At 36.4% G+C, this 17756-nt stretch overlaps 1 long non-coding RNA gene across 4 annotated transcripts in view; it reads left to right on the top strand.

Moving 5' to 3' along the window:
* Positions 1–6133: 6133 nt before the first annotated feature.
* LOC112991921 (uncharacterized) overlaps positions 6134–17756 on the top strand; it is a 30051-nt gene continuing 18428 nt past the window's right edge. The window contains exons 1-2 of one of the 4 annotated variants that reach the window (XR_010387919.1): positions 6134–6438; positions 9344–9414. This is a non-coding gene — a long non-coding RNA (uncharacterized LOC112991921). Of the gene's footprint in view, positions 6439–7034; positions 7054–9343; positions 9415–14144; positions 14164–17756 lie in introns of those variants that run through there. The other 3 variants (XR_003261375.2, XR_010387920.1, XR_010387921.1) reach the window with 3 other exon arrangements.

Genomic DNA, 17756 nt, shown 5'->3' with positions numbered 1-17756 from the left:
TTGCACCTGCAAGCTTCTTTTTCATTTGATATGTTTTCCTGGACCCTGCAAGAATGGTGGTATGGGGGCTAGTGCCTCTGCACAGACATATCAAACAAAACAGAAGGGTTGGATCATCAGCATCATTGGAAGAGCATTCCTAAGTCCTGGGTGTCATCCTCAGCTGTGATTGCCCAGATGCTTCTCCTTGTCCTCCTGCCAGTGTATATGGTACTAGTACAGATGGCAGTATAGATGAATCCTCTCTTTGTATTGGTCACTGTTGCCTTTCATTAACCTGCTGCACCAATTTCCTCTCAACCACCTTTCCTTTGGGGAGTGGTTTTATGTACAGCAGTACCAGTTGGTGCACTAACTCCTTCTCCTCTCAGTCTGCTGTGTTAGGTTGCTGCGCAAGAGCAAGTGATCCATAGATTTTAAGGTTAGAGGGGACCATTATAATAATTATATTTGTCATTCATTAGAAACAGAGTACATAATTCAGAAACATATTTTGTCTAGTTTTAAAGCCTTTGAGTGCTGGATATTACATCACATCCCCTAATTATTTATTTAATATTTATTATACTTCCTCCTGAAAAATTTGCACAGTATTTACAGCTTATGTTTCTCCAGAATACAGATTCCAGATTCTGAGTCTTCTTGTGCCTTTGTTTACCAACGTTAAACTGAAGTTAAAGAGCCCTCTATATCAAAATTTTCCTCTTATGTACATAATTATGGCACATGTGAAATACCTACAGACTTCTCTGCTCCCTATCACCGTGGCAGCACCAACAGCTCTTCATCAGTTATAGCTGTATTTTTCTCCTGGAAGAAGACATCCCCAGTTGCAAGACCTTTTCCTTAGTCTCTGTATACCAGAGTGGTCACCACCAAGAGTTCCCTGTTTTCATTCTCTTTGCATCTGAACTACCCAAATAGATTTAAATATATAGATGGCTAATTACATACTACCATCATCAGATTTTGAAAGCAGAGCAGTCAGCAACAACCATTTAAAAATTCCCAGTTCCTGGTGGTCTTTGTAAGTACGATTGGAGAGGGAACATTAGACTCTGAATCTGAATCCTATGCCATTTCCTCTCTACCGTCCACACTTCCCCACAGGCACCAGGTCACAACTTGCTTTGCTTTCCCTTCTCCGATCTTCCTCATGCAATCTTTTGCCAGGAGAGCAACCTTTAGGAATACTGGGACTACTTGTTATTTACTCCTCTCAGAAGAACATAGCCAAAAAGGCAACAAGGATATCTGAGGAGGAGGAGGGTTTTCATCTCCTTCTATCCTCTAAACTTGGTCCATGTGCAAGGCCAGCAACTCTAGTTGTAGAGGCACTGAGATTATGGCTAGTGAGACAAGGAGACAAGTGACATAGAACCATTCTCAACACATTTGGGATGAAGGCTTGATACAGTTCATGAAAATAATAATAAAAAAACTCTTTATTTCTATGAGAAAAGGATATTGAACCCAGCCTGTATCTGCCTTTCTCATATGCAGGAGGGAACACAGGTATTTTAAATACAAATGTTATGTAATTTACTTTTCAGGACAAAAGAGGAAGCAAAGAGAAAAAAATATGCTAGAAGTCTTGTGGCTAATCTGGAAGAATCTTTAGTTCATCTAACTTTAGGCACCTATCTCAGGTAAATAAAATAGGAGCACAGTCTCCCTAGCCCTTCTCTACAGTCAGTAGAGAGGATGTCACCTCCAGCAGATGAATCAAAGAGCCCAAGATCTGAATTGCTCCCTGGAGAGCAGTTGATCCCTGGAGTTGCTTTATGTCTTTTCATTGACTACAGAGGGAATACAGGATGACACTACTTAGCAGTTCAGACCATCAGGTCTGAAGTGAGTCGGCTTTCCATCCTATGTGGCTTTCCCTGTTCTTTCATCATTCCTTCTGGAGAAAAAAACTATACTGATATTTCTCCTTAGTTACAGTATCTGACTATAAAAGTTATTCCACAGAGTCTGACCATAGAAACAGTGCTGTATAGCTTAGGTGACCTTCATGGCAGATCCAGCTCTAAACTTTGTCTTTAAGATGTTTAAATAAATTCTCCAACAGCCCATGCAGTCATATATAGATACAGATACACATACAGATAAATCAATATACCATGCTATGATTTTGGATAAATTGAAAGTAAACAAACAAACAAATAAATAAATATATCTGAACTCTTAAATAATTTGCAATAAAAGCTGTTTACAGAGTATTAGTTGCAGTTTGGTCATTCCTGTCTTGTCTATGCAGATCTATAGATCTTTGTGGGCACTTAATACAAAGCTAAGGCCGACTCCTAAAAAGAGAGAAAAATGCATCTATGGTTAGGTTGTACATATGGCTCAGTTCCCTCTCCGACAGGGGACTGTCATCATACTGTCATACTTCCTCTGTGACACAGCGTCAGTCATCTAATCACATTTCTGCTTCAGTGCTCAACCTAGCCATTAAAGGGAAAATACTATCCTTTTCTACAGTGATTATTATAAATAATTCTGGAGTCAAGCACCAGTCTGGCGATGGACAAGATAAATTGTTTGTCCCTGAAAGTACGTTCAATGAAAGACCAAAGTTTTGCATGGTGAACTCCAGAATTCAAGCAGCTTGCATAACTGCAAAGTCTCTTACTCCTTTTCACCTTCTTTTATCTGTTACGGGAATCTAGGACCTCACTCTGTAACACTGATTTGTCAAGAAGCACATGTAAACTTCCAGATAAATGAATACCACGCATTCCACCAGACTTATGCTACTCAATCTTTTCAGTATCTTAAACATATGAGAGTTTCAAGGCTTTATCAGCTGGCTAGAAAAGAAGCCTCAATGCTTATGCTGTATTTGGATATGTTACCAGACCATTTCTGCATAGCTTGTAAAACGAGCTATAGTGTCGATACTGCAGCTGAATTGATGAGAAATTCCACAGAGGTATGAGAAGACAAAAGAACATGTATCCTATCATTTGCAGATTACAAATTCAGCCAACAAAGAAGCATTCATGCCTTTTAAACTTGGAAATTAATCATACAATCCACAGCAATGGTATCTGAACCTTTTTTGGTCTAGAAAACATACGTGAATTAAAATATGCTGACTTTGAGCATGCTTGGAGACATAGGCATGAGAAGGAGGAGTCACCTCTGAGAGCTGGCATAATTCAAACTGCGCTAACCAGTGTCGACAGTAGTCACAGTGCCAGAGGGACAGTTGAGCTCCTGAGAGAGCGGTAGGAATCACTACATCTGCACAGCAACTTGCAGTGGTAGTCAAAGCAAGGGAAGTTTCTGAAAGATGTGCCTGCAACTCCTGCATGTGCAATTGCCACAGCTACACCTCTTACAAAGTTATGCCAGCTGTCTGCAGACACCCTAATATATGAGGGGCTGAGGGCACCACAGTGCACTGGAGTCCTCTGTTAGGAGGGCTATCTTTGGTAGGGACTGTAGATGCCTACATAACAGACTTCCTCTGGGCTGCATTCTGGTTTAATATGGCAAGGATTAAGCAAGTTTTCCTCTGCAAAACCATATCTTGCTTTCTTCCTCATATGAGCAGTCTCCCTGCATCAGAGGAACAAGCTGGGCTTGTAGGTTACACAAGTATGCTCTGGGCTAAACTCTACCTTCAGTTATACCTCGGTGAACTGGAGTAAGTGTTCATCTTCAGTGAAACTAGTCGAACTAGTGGAATGTTTCATTGCTATTATAGAGGGAAGCTGCTTGCTCTAGAACTTTTCACCCATTTTGAGATTTCAAGAGCATTTTCCTAGTATACCAGCAAAGCACAAAATGAAATATATTATTATTGCTAAAATCATTTGGTTGTCCTTGCCTTCTGAAGCCAAATCTGTCCCCAAAGATGAACATTTCTGACCAGGTAGGTAGCTCTTCAAAACTGAGCTACAGCTTTAAATAATCCTGAAATTTTCTATTCAAAAGTCTAAGGAAGCTTGCAAAGCATTTACCAGATATACTGACTATGTGCAAGTGTTTCACTGAAAAAAAAGATAGAAGAATTTTTCTGCAAGAGAGGTACATTTTTTTCCAATTGAAAGAAATAAAAAATAACACCCAACAGAAGACAGGCCCATGAGGCAAAAAGAGTCTGCTGTGAACATTTTGATTTTGTTTCCTTTCCCTAAAGCAAAGAATTTTAATATAATTTCTAAATTTCTAATTTAATGTAATTTCTAAAATAAGCATTTGTAAAAAATATTTCACTTTCATTTGGCTGAAAAGAATAGAGGAAACGTGAGAAGTTAGAAACAACAATTCAAGTAGAAACTTAGTTTTAATAAGATCAAGTTTTGCCCTGCCATATTTTGAAACTATCTGGAAGAGCCTGTTGCCTTCCACAAAGAACAAACACAGCTAAAATTACTAACGCAATGACTACTCAACAAACAACTTAAAACCTGCAGACTTTCTAACTGGGCGTGTAGATGTAATTTGCTCTTTTGGATTTTTCTCCTTGAACAGAAGCCAAAGTAAACTCCCAAGCCAAGTAACACTGATTTAAAAATCATTTTCTGAAGCTCTTGGTTCCCATGAAATCCTGATATCTATTTACTAATCTGAGATTCAGATACAATTGAAATGCACCACTTGGAGGATTTCTCTGAGAAAAATCCATAAAAGCAGAAACACCAGCATGCTTTAGAACATATTAATCCCTGTGTAACACACATTGGTCTTTCTATGTTAATAAAATTAAATATTTACAAGTTAAAAATACCTATTTACATGCATTAGACCATAAAGCACAGACATGTTGTACATTAAAGAGATTCTCAATATGATGGCTGCATTGTACTTCTAATGTCTTTGTGCATCAGGTGATGTTTATAATGTTAACTGGAGAAAATCTTTGTGATGAATTCCAGCCACTTTCATGTTGTCAGAACAATATTGTGAATATTTTCTGGGTGCACAGCAACCAGATGTAACGGTAAAACTTTTTACTCTTAACTACTTAACTAAAAGTCTTACAAATTTCTGTCTACATTTTTATAAAACACTCTTGGATGTCTTTAACCTAGGAATGCTGGTAAGGCTCCAGGGCTCTCAGCAATTGCATTGGCTTTTTTTTTTTTCCCCCCCAATTATAGATTTTTTTTTCTAATTACAGATTCATTTCCATTCATCAAAATTTATGATATACTTTCATATGGCATGTATAAAAAAGGCAAGGCATTTTAAAAATACAAGGTTTGAAATCAGTCACTGGAAAAACTTTAGTGTGTGAAGGAATGAGGTGGCCCTTTCTTATTATTCAGCTATATCTGAATGCTCTGCAAAGTATTCCTGGTTGTCGTCATAGCCTGTGTCACAGTGAGAGGTAGAAACTGGACAGAAAGATTTCTGAAAGTATTACTTCTTAGAAAAAAAGGAGTTGAAGGAAGAATAAAGAGCTGGGATTCTTGCCTTCTTTGTCTGACAGTCACAGATGACTGGACACAGAGATAGGAAAGAGATGTAAAGACAAACTGCCCTTGCAAGAAGGATGTATAGGAAGAACAGCATTTTACAGAGATGTCTCTATGTGACCTTGCCTTAGGTGGACATGATTCTGTTTTTACAGCCTTTTATACTCAGGACTCTTCTAAAAGACTAAGTTTATTTCAGAAATAGTAGGGAGCCACAGGCCTCATTTCCACCTAGTCTAACTTTTGTCCTTTGTATATATATTTTTTAATCTTGCTGTAATTATTATAATTTATTTTGTAGATTTTTCAGAATGGCAGGTAAGTAATACCTTCCATTACCTCAGGTAATACCACTCAGGTATTTCAGGGTTTTTTTGCAATACACCCTGACATGTCTTCTTGTCTCAGTCTCAGTCTACAAGCAAGTCTGGAGTGCAAGCGGCCCAGGTGAAAAGGAAGCCACAGTTATAATACTGACTATAGTGCAACCACACCAGTGATGAGCTAATTCTACCCTGGGGGCAGTGGGGCCAGAGGCAATGCAGTAAACCTCTGACAGCTGCATTTTTTTCCTGAGCCAACTGAAAAAAATATTTTTGGAGTGAAATTCTTAAGAAGTTGAACCAGGAACTCCCCCTCTCCCCCCCAAAAATAGGTTTTATACATATTTTTACAGAGTCCTTAGTTAAAGTCTTCCTGGTTTATCAGGTAAACTAAGGAATGCTTTCTGTAGGAACTAAAAACAAGGAGGGTAAACCCTAATACTAACATAAAGCAGAAAAAAAATCCTTTTGAAGTATTGCCCTGTGGAACTAGCTTAGACTAGTTTGGTCAGGTTTAGGAAGCTTTAGAAGACAGAGGACTTGAAAATGCAGAGAATCTCAGTTCTGACATGAGAGAAAAGGCATTTTACCTGCCTGATCACTGACAGATGTGAGACTGAGCAAGACAGACGCAAACGACCTAAAGGATTTTGATGTGGAAAATATGTGATGAGCAGGTAAGCTAAGTATTATTCATGCTATTTCAACTTTTTAAAACACTTTTTCTCTCAGATTTCTTTTCTGTTTAAATAGCATGTGCTCTATGGAGCGGGCCAGTTACAAGGTACCTCTGAGAAAGCAGAATGCAGGGAGAGTGGTGCCAGGAAGCCAGGCCACTCGTGTGAGCTGAAGAAGTGCAAAATACAGAAAACTGTCTGGGGGTTTCTGCTTCAGGAACCTGGCAACCAGAGGCCTGCGTTACAGTGGGGAGAGAGTCCTGTTGAACTGGAAAATGTGCTACGTATTCTAGATAATAGGTAGGCAGAAAGAAGGGCTAGTCTGCAACATTTAGGTGTAGCCATTATTAAGGAATGATGCAAATTCTCTGTTCCAGAAGGAAGCACTGAGGAATGTGCCTGCCTACATACTGTCTTTACCTTTCTGTACCTATGCCTCCCTACCTGGTGGTTCACCCTGCTTAGCCAAGTGTGAAAAGCTTGCTTTCTCCAAGGAGATAGGGGAGGAGAAAGGTTACATCCCTCTGGGGGCAGAGTGAGACTCTTTCTGGCTGTCACAGGGACTTTGCTGGAGTGACCTGTACCTCTTCTTTGCTTCCTCTTTTCGCAGTCTAGGTAAATTAAAGCTTTATCGCATAATTATTAAACTTAATGGAACTTTTTTCCCCCTTTGATTCCAGTATTGTCTCAATTATTTGCTACCGTAGACAATTTTGTAAAACTTTGCTTATGTAGAAATACCAGATTTTAGAAAGATTTCCCAAGGCGATTTATGCCCGAATGGGCATCCCTAAATGGGATATGGTCAGGTGTAACAGAGCAGCTCTTATCCCCCTCTTTTCTGTGATCAGCCTACAGAGACACAGCTAGCAACTATGAAGAATACAATAAAATAAATAACACTTGCAGACAAATGGGGACTGCTTACACTTTGGGACATGAAAGATGAAATGTCCCTAACGTTGTTCAGCTAGCACTCTGAACTGGATTTTAAAGCGGATAGACTCCATTTATGTTGTGACTATTTTAATAATGCCTGTGTCATATAAAATGACCTTTCCAAAACAAGGAATCAAGCCAAAAATGTTCTGGAATTTACCATTTTTGGCATGTAATGCTTATAATAATTCATGGGGATCAATAGCATGAAATGCTAAAAGGCATCTAAGGGAAAAGATATTCTTTTTAAATTTTATGACTCATGAAAAAAGCACTGCAAATGCTCAGTGCAAATCTCTAATGAAATGCCAATACAGAATTATTCTGTTATCCATGCTCTTAAGTCATGTGTGGCACTACTGTAAAATTAACACTTATAACAGCATGAATATGTTTGGGGTTTTTGCATGCGTTAAAGCCTATATATAGATTTGCTTATGATGCTGCCACCTTCAGGAATTGTTTTATGTAGATTTAAAATAACTGCAGCTGTGAGATGAAATAACTCTATACGTAATATAAGTTTATCTAATTCACTTAGATAAACACTTTTAAACCACCTTAGATTCACACTGGATTCCCTGTTCATCTGACAGATCATCTCTGTATTTAGCTTTCATGGTCTAAGGCTAAGAAATTCTAAGGCTGGTTCTGTTAATGTGCCAAGGGACCAAATAAGGGTGTGCCATGTTAAGCAGATAGCAAAAAGCTATATGAAAGTATAAATTAAAGTAGGTTGACTCCCCGTTCAAATTACACCCGCTCTCTGTTTATATTCTACCAGATGGATCAAAAGGGTAGGTGTTCAAATGACCTATAACAAAAAAAGGTGGTGGTGGGGGGGCATAAATGAGCAAAAGATGGTTTTCTTCATCCCTTTAAAATATTCAGAATAAATTCTGTAGTGCACTGGGATGAAAAGGGGATCTTCCAAAGGTTTAAACACCATTCACATAAGAATAGTGAGTAGCTCCAAACTTAATATACTTTGATAGGATGTAAAATATCTCCGCTTCAGTAATTTCTCTGAATAATTAAGAACACAGATTTGTCACAAAGTCTTTCATATTCCAGGAAAGTAACCTAATCAGTTGGCTATTTTAGACTATGCTTTGCTCATACTCTTTTATTAGATCTGATTAATATATGAATGAGTCTTACATAAAACTCTGTTAACAGTATCACAAGGGCCAGAATTCATTTATCTAACTTTTTGTGTCTGTGATGTAGATGTCTATATATTACCTAGGTGCTACCTAGTCACCATTTATGGCCAGTCAAAATAGAATGAAAACAAACAATGCCAAACAGGGCACAATTCATCTGACCACATGTAGCATCTAGTTTAGGATGAAACATATCCATCAACTGTTGGCTAGATCTCTACTGACTATTAAAAAAACAAAACAAAAAAAAACAACAAAAAATTAAGCTCAGATGTGTCTGTATTGTAAACACATATTTAGTTACATGAATCTCACACAATTCCCCACATTAAATAATCCTGTGGATTGGTTATGGTATTTACCATGGATGTTTGGGGACAAAAGTTAAATGTTTCCTTTACTAGTTTTCTCATATCCTTCTAACCTATCAGACATAGTGCACATTGTAAAAATGACTGAATACTTACTGCTCAGCTAGTGTGACTCTGTGATCTGAATTTGTGGGGTATAGCTTCAACTTGGGTTTGTAACAGTCTGCTAAAGACCCTGATCAACAGGCTGACAGCTGGCCTGCAAACCTTATTTTAATGAGAAACTCCCCGCTGATGAATGATATTCTGAAGGAAGAAAAACCTTGTTGGATATTAAAATTGACATTTAGATTTCAGTTCCCACCCAGAGCTTCAGAGTTGACAAATCAGCTTTTTTTGCCAGTAAACCTTTGTCAGAAAGTTCTTGGCCAGCTTTAATGCGAAAACATGTCTCACAAGAAGTATAATAGTAAATGTGTATTATTCCAGCTACATAGGAGACAAAGCCTGCATTCCTCATATAGCTGGTGTGGAGGCAGAGGGCCTGGAGACACACTACGGTCAGTGAGTCCAACCTTTGCATCCCTCCACTTCCCAGGAACTTTGCATCCCTTTACTTCTCTCTCTCAGGAGAGAAGACCTCTTCTTCTAAACATTCAGGGGGCTTCACCCTTTCATAGATTGCTCATAAAGAAGTTTAGGTTTGTGTGTGAGGATGAAAGTGTTGTGTTAAGAGGCAGGTTAAGCTTGTATTTAAATGCTCTGTTAAAGCACAGATGAAATGGCCTTGCAGTTCTGAATGTGAGAAAGTCTAATTTACTACTCATTTTTTGTATTTTACCTACTGTCCTTATCTGACGACTGCTGAATAAAACTTCCTTCAGTGTGCCATTAGGGACTGTTTATATTGACTTAGAAAACCATGTAGAATATTTTCTTAAATTTTAAAAATGTATTTCCAACCAAAATTTCCCAGATCTTTTGCTGCCCTTTAAACTATGTTTCTTTTGAAATAAAAACATGTACATATATATTTTATTGTGTAGTTTTCACATAAGTTTGCTTAGAAAACTGAAAATTTCCTGCCTAAAAATGGGTATATGACATAAAAAAGCCTTTCAGATTATGAAGGCTATTTTTTTCTCATATTAGAAATAGAATCCATGCTTCCTTACTTTTACTTTTTTGGATAACACAGTACAATGACATCAGTGTATCATAATTTCAAAGTTACTACCATAAAGGAAAAATTATATAAAATAACATGTAAATATGACAAAACCAATAATATTCTTTGTTAGACAGTACCCAGCTTATATAATCTATACTCCAGATAATACATTAAACAGAAAGTCACTTATCTGATAAAAAAAAAAAACTCTGTAATATTCTTGCGTACCCTACAATTTTATCTACTTCTAACATCTGATGATCTCAGTTTATAATTATATATAGGTAGCTAAAATATGACTTTGCTTTGAACTGTGTGAAATACAACATAAAAGAATTACATACTCTAAATGTAGTATTAACTTGGCTTGCTATAATATTGGAAGGTAGAATACAGATAAATTAATGATGAGACAGAGGGCTTGTGTCTCACCCAAGGCTATATCACAAACCCAAGAGAGACCAATATAACTTCTTGCTCAAGCCATAGGGTTTTTTTTCTAACAACTTCAGCAGGAATTGGACTGGATCCAGAAAAGTAAGAGAGGATGCATCAACCACTTTGCCTTGATAGGAAACTGAGACAGGTATCTGTTTGGAGAGTTAGTTTCAACAGAAAGTAAATAGTCTTGCTGAAGTAAACACGTGCATGCAGCCTTACCATCAAATATGCGCTTCAGATTTGGAATCTGAAGCAAAAGGGTTGCAGTATAAATTTTCAAATATTGCTCTTTCCTTTATCATTTGACCTCAACATCTGTTACAGCAGTATTACATCTCAGATATAACACTATTTTTCTTTCCTTTTGCACGCAAAAAATAAAGAAAAATAACATGAATGAGAAAATGAATGTGAAAATGGCAGAGACATTCAGATTAGTTGTAAGGGCTGCAGAATAATAACAATTTTCATTTCAGTATCTTCTAAAACAGTGAAACATTTTTTTTACTACTGGTCAATGTTTTTGCCTTCACCAAAACCAAAAGAAAATTTTTATTTACTGCACTTTTCTAAGTCACTGTATTTTATATAATTCACAGGAAGAGTATGATAATGACAAAAGCGACAAGGCAATCCAGAAAAACTCCAAAACCAAAAGTTATGTGCATTTTTATAAATAAGAATCCTTCTTTATTTCTATTAAGAATTTGAAAGTTGTGCTAATAAGCTTGAATATGAGCTGCCTCATTGAATAAGGTCCTGCGGTTTCACAGTTACATGCAATAATAATAATTTTCCTGTGGAAAGGTCTAATTTCTATGTCCAACAGAAAGTAAAGGATCCACACAAGGTACTCTCCAAATCAGAACTGAAGCAAGAGATCAGTTTTAAAGTAATTCCCCCTAAACATATTTATATTCTGATCCAACTACTCTAGTGGGTTTAGTTAGAAAGATGCCTAAATAGAAAAAAAAGTGAAACCCATAAATTCCCTAAGTTAGATACAGATAAAGAATTTATTTCTGTTTCTACTTTCAATACTATTTGCACAAATAAAAAGTACATCTATGAAGATGATGAGATACATTTAGATCAAATTCATAAAATGAGTAATATCCTAAGACACAAAAAGAAGGCAGAAAAAAGCAGAATTTAAGCCTGACTGCTTGCTATAAACGCCTTGTTAATCAATTTGTAATGAAATCAGAGACTATGACTAATTTCGTTAATATCCACTAAGAAACTGCAAAAGGCGTGGGACCTTCAATATCTGTCTTGTCCTATAGAGTATAGTCTATTACCTGAACAAAATAATTTTGCAGTCCCAGTATTGTTGATATGTGCAATATCTCATGCATCGAGGGTTCCCTGGTGCAATGCCATCTCCAGTCAATCATCTTTGGGATACAAATATTTCTTCTCTTTTAGTTCCTTCTCTCTCCCTTTGCAAGGACAGGAACAATCACCTTCACTATAAATAAGAATATTAGAATGAAGAATAAAGAATTTTGTTAGAGGAGGTTTCATTCTGTATAGCACTTGAAGTTTAAAGTTTAGATATTTACAGTCATAACAGAAATGAGTACCACATTTAAAATGTGAGGTAATACTCATTTTTGCATCAACTAGGAGAAAAAAAAAACATTTTGCACACTTTTGCTTTCAAGATGCAATGTGTCTATTAGAAAGCTAATAAAATACATTCAAATTGCAGAATGCAAAATGCAATCAAATTCTATATTTAGTAAGCAGGCCTTGCTAATTAAGCCAATGCTAAATAAACAAAAAGATATGACAGGAAAGTGAAATGGTACATTAAGTTTATGAATCTCAGAGTGTGTGTGGATGAACTGCAGTTCAGTAAGCATCTGATAACAGAGAAACATGGGGCCTGTTTTTGATTATTTAAAAAAAAGAGTGATGAGTTCAAAAAATAAAGAATTAAATTGCATTTTTCTGTGGGGACAAAATAATTTATTGTACACAGATAATCTCAATATAGACAGAAATCAGTGGAAATGGTTAACACTGAAATCAGTCCAAATGTAGAGGTGCTTTAGATAAATCTCTTTTTTATATGAATTTCAGATCTGCTTTCAGATTTATAAAACTATGAACTGAGTATAAGTCTACCAAATAAGAAAATATTTCTTTTTTATAGACAGATGAATTTCCTGTCATCAGTTTAGAGGCCATAGCCAAAGACCAAGACCCAGGAGTGCCAATGTTTTATTCTCTCCCTTGACTTCAATTACTTCTGTAATCAAAGAAGTGTGGGAAGACATACCTCTTCACAATATCTGTTTTTCCTTCTAAAAATGAACTGACTTTATAACTGTATTCAAAAAGCTGTTGTGAGTGCTAAAGTAGTTAATGTTTCTATAGTACTTTAGACTTCCCCTAAAACATACTTGCAAGTTACAGTGTCCTATGGGTAACAAAAAGCTTCATTTTTTGCCGGTTGTGAAGTCCTTGAGGGCCTTCACACAGAGCTAGTTCAGAGCTTTTGGGAAGTATATGCATAATACAACGCTGTGATGGGGGCTGCATCAGGTGCAGGAGCAGGGATAGGGAAAGGGGCCGGCAGTGGGGAGGGCCGTGAGGGCAGAGGGCTGAACGCAGTGAGGGGACCTGCAAGGGGTCAGCATGCTTTTGGAGATCTCTGCTTCTCCATGAGAGAAGTGATGGGAGAGGTGGTCCGGGACAGTGAAGGTAAGGAAAGAAAGCTAGGCAGGCACACTGCCCTCTTTGAGGGGCTGTGGGATGTTCTTAAATGGCATGGGAAAAAGTCTCCCTGTGTTTTGTCTCAGACCATCTTATCTCTACACATGGATCTTCCCAAATATCCTTTCATTTATCTTAAACTACCTTCCCCCCCTACTCTAATTCTGTCTTCCTGCAGCAATTTTGAACATGGTTATGGAGCCTTCTTTTAGTCTTCTCTTTACCCTAAACTTTAGGCTAGGTGATACCAAGTTTCTTAAGCCTTTGGTCATTGTTGTAGCTCTCCTATAGGCATCTTACAAATGACTCACATCAAATGAAGCCTTATCAGAGATTAGGAGGTCAGAAAACTGGATTGTATGTCTGACAGTGCTTCTATTTATATGTCAGGATTATCAGGATAATGATATTTTTGTTCCTGTTGGTTGGTTTTCTGCAGTAGTTGGAAACATTGGATGCAAATCAGCTTGTGATCTTCAAGAACTATTTTAGCCCATTTGCAGATTTGTCACATAGTCAGTCATTCTCCATCTCATATTTATGAAGCTAAATATTTTTATCTAGAAGCAGTGTATTTTGACATAATAATGCCCCCAGGTTTACACCTTGCTCCTTACTTGCTCCTTTAAATTTTAAAGACTATATATATTACTGAATAATATTGAGCTGAACCTACTGTTGTTAGACTGAGTAGAATTTGTTCCCACATATATAAGTTTTCTAGAAATAAAAATGAATGTGTATTGGGTTGAATATTGATTGAATAGAGTACTTGAGTATGTGGAAACCATGCTGATAAATCACTATTAACATTTGTATATCACGATGCATGTCACAGCTTGGTTTTCATACCATTCCACTAATAGAGATCAGAGCATTCCTTAGTCTTTCCAGTAATTATTAGCCTTGTTTAAGACAACAACACACCTATATGCCTCTGAAAATGAAGAAGAATGCAAGAAAGCCTAAACTGGTAAGAAGGCTTTTACTCTCTGCAGTTCTCTAATGGTGGAATACATTTGCTATTTAACGTGATTCATTTACAGAATATTGTTTTCATTACGCTTTTAACAAAAAAAGAGAGAAGTAAGGGTAGTCAAAACTGGCTGAAGGTAGTTTTGGTTTGTTAAATCCTTCCTCCTGGATTTCATTGTACTGCACAAAGGACATCAGAATGTTTCAGATCTGAGTCTGATTTTACATGAACTTTGAGAGACTGGTTATCAGAAAGGTGATAAATACATCAGGAAAATATAAACAGTGGAAAAGGGGCAAGAGGTCTTCTTCAGGTTTGATTTGGTTTTAGAAGTGTAAATATATTAAAATATGGAGAAATATGTCAGTGAGTTCTACAGAATCTCAGAGAGATATGAATTTATACAGAGACACATACCTGTGGCCTACAGACTTTTAACAGAGAACAAGATACTGCCTGTTGTTCAGCTTTGATTGAATAAAGCAGTCCAAGAAAATACCAGAAAATAGTCTTGACAAGTTACTCTCTACTTAACTGGAATGCAACCCAGTATGTTTTATCATGCATATTAGTATTTTTGAAGAGTAGCTGGTAGGATTGTTTCTCAATTCATTTCATTACTATCAATGCTATCAAGATTTGTTTTAATAAAATCAGCAGTGTTATGCAGATGTAAAAAGGTGCAATGATTAGGAAACAAGGTCCACTGTGTTCACAGTTGCTTACAGATGGTGCCATTAAGTAGTTATTCTCTATTACGTTTTTCCTTGCACAGTCATTTATAAAGTGAGAATTAGCAATTATATATTTCATATTACAAGTCTTTATAACTGTACTTGTTTTCTGCACACTTTCCATGGGCAAAAACGACTACATAAGCTAGAGGTCTTCATTTTAAAGGGCATTTTGACTGAGTAAGAACTGTAGCATTTGGCTGTCCATCAAAATATTTTTGAAATTTGCAAATGGAGTTAAATTGTTTTAGAGGCATCTTCCTTTTTAACTCTTCAAAGCATTTCCTGTCTGAAAGACTATTATAGGTAATGACATACAATGTGATCATACTTATAAAGTAGGTGTGAACAACAGTGCTCCTGGCTGGCTCAAAATTGTTTGACAGGCATTAAGCCAGCCAACTATACTAAAGTAAGGACAAAAATGGCTAATATTTCTCATGTGGAATGTGTTACTGAAATTTCAGATGTAAGTTACTCTTTCCCAGGAGTCATTTTTAAAATAAAATAAAAATAAAAATAAAACATCTTATTTGACCATAAACAGAGTTAAATGAAGTATTATATTTATGCTACAACCTTTTTGACAGTGTATTATTTCCTAAGACCAGTCACTTGCAAAGCTTTATTATGTTTATTGTGTTTACGCCATCAGCCATTTTTGGCTTCAACTTGTAGAGAATGTGCTGTGACACTTGGAGAATAATGTTTTGTTTATTAGTATGATTGGAGCTAAAAGAGACACTACCTTGAGTAGCAAAACTGTCCCATGAGACCGAGCTGTGAAGCAGCTGTTCTTAAAGATGGACAAAAAATATACAAACAAATAAGCACTGAAATACTGTTGGGTGGTAAGCAGACAAACACTAAAATCAGATTTAGACAAATATACTTTATCTTTTAAATATCTGACAGGAAGCAAATTTTAGACTTAAAGACACTGATAGATTTCCTGCAGTAAATGTAGGCTTTACTACTCAGTTCAGTATTTTAAAGGTTTTGTATAAATAGGTTGATCACTGGATCTCTCACACAACAGAAAAAATGGATTTGAAAAGACTACAGATGAAAAGAGGAGATAGCCACTCTCAATGATCAAATGTTACCATTAATATACCTTAAAACAGTGTATGAAGTAGTGAAAAAGCTATGCAAAATACTGCATTTGTGAGCTCGTCTTTACATGTTATCACCTATTTAGGTAATATAAATAAGTTTTTTGTCAGATTTTTTTTTTTTAATTTCTGACAGCAAATTGAAGTCACATTCCATTTATCTTGGAAGACAAAAAGCCCAGAGAATTTGATGGTCTCTTTAGATCTATCAAGAGAAAGCACCCTTGTAAATAACATGCACAATGCAAAACTCCACAGAGTCACAGTATTATCAACTTTGCATTTGTAGAAACACTGTAATTTCGTATGCTGTCTGAACAACCATCATGATATTCCTATACAAAATACCTAGTCTTCAGAAACAATTAAATGCTTTGATTATTATTCATTTGAATTTTAATTTTTGCCAAAGTTGGTGTAGTACTGACAACAGAAAACATCCTGTCTCTTCAGCATGTTTTGCCAAGCGCTCTGTTTTTTTTCTAGCTGTTGCTCCAGAATACCTAACTCTTTATACTTTATGTAGAGTTTTAGTTGTCATAGGACCAATAAAACCATTAGGTCACAGAGCAGTTAAAATGCTCTGAACCTTGCGGTCTGCACCTCAGTTGGGTTAGGACAAATCTAAGGTTGCTGGAAGCCAGATGTGAAAGCCACGTACTTCCCTAGAGAAAACACAAAGATTGTGTCTACCATGGGCAATGGAGTGGGAGGAGCATTAATAGATATTCTGTTTACATTATTAGTTGTAGTAAAATGATATTAACAGCAAAGACCTTTAATTTGCCTGACTACACAGAAATACTTCCAGAAAAAATGATTCTTGCTCAGAAATAAAAGCAGTATTTTTATGATGGTCACATGATTACCAGGGCAATAGTCCTTAAGATTATAATAATAATTGTTTTTATATTTATACAAACATATATCACATACATATTGCACATATGCATAGAAAATCAAAAAATACAAAAGATGTATTTTCAAGCAAATCAAACAAAAGATATTTCTTATTTGAATTAACTTAGATGACAGTGCACTGTTATTGTCTGAAGGTTATACCACATAAGAAAAGAAAACATTGTGTGAACTTAAAATCTTTCATCCTGGGCATGCTCAATCTGTGTTTACTACCACAGAGGTGTAATTTGAGCTTCCTGTGAATCATAAGAAGCCTGCATCTTCAGTACAGCCTAGAAATCATCTGTGTATACTTGTTTAAAAAACTGATCTTAACATTGAGCAAAGAAAAAAATGTAAAGAGCTATGAAGTGTAACCTAGCTAACCACAGCAAATTGTGAGCAATCACAGCTTTCTAAAGTGAATCTTATTTCAAATGTTAGGGACAGACAAACCAGCTGGGACAAAGAGACAGTTTAACTAGTTCTGTTTTATTTGGAATGAAAAGAGAAGTTTACATTGAAGTATGAAAGCTTAATCTTTTTTTCTTGTGTTTTCTCAGTCCTGTTGTGCCTTCTAGTGTTTGATAGTTCTATAATTACAAGAATCTAATACTAAAATGAATTTTAGAGAGATAGCACTAGAGAGGTCTGCCCCACCTTTTTGCTAGTAGTTGCCTTCACACAGCCAGGCCTCACAAGTGAATGGGAACCAGTTCCTCAACCACTGCCGTTCACAACCCAGCATATTAACTTAAAGCAAACTTGATGTTGGTTTAAGTTAATGCACTCAGGTGTGAATCAGAGTAGCTGAATGCTGGCCCGATTTTGCTGACTCTAT

Source organism: Dromaius novaehollandiae, chromosome 2 (genome assembly GCF_036370855.1).
Source record: "Dromaius novaehollandiae isolate bDroNov1 chromosome 2, bDroNov1.hap1, whole genome shotgun sequence".
Taxonomy (NCBI): Eukaryota; Metazoa; Chordata; class Aves; order Casuariiformes; family Dromaiidae; genus Dromaius; species Dromaius novaehollandiae.
This window is presented reverse-complemented; position numbering and strand designations above follow the sequence as displayed.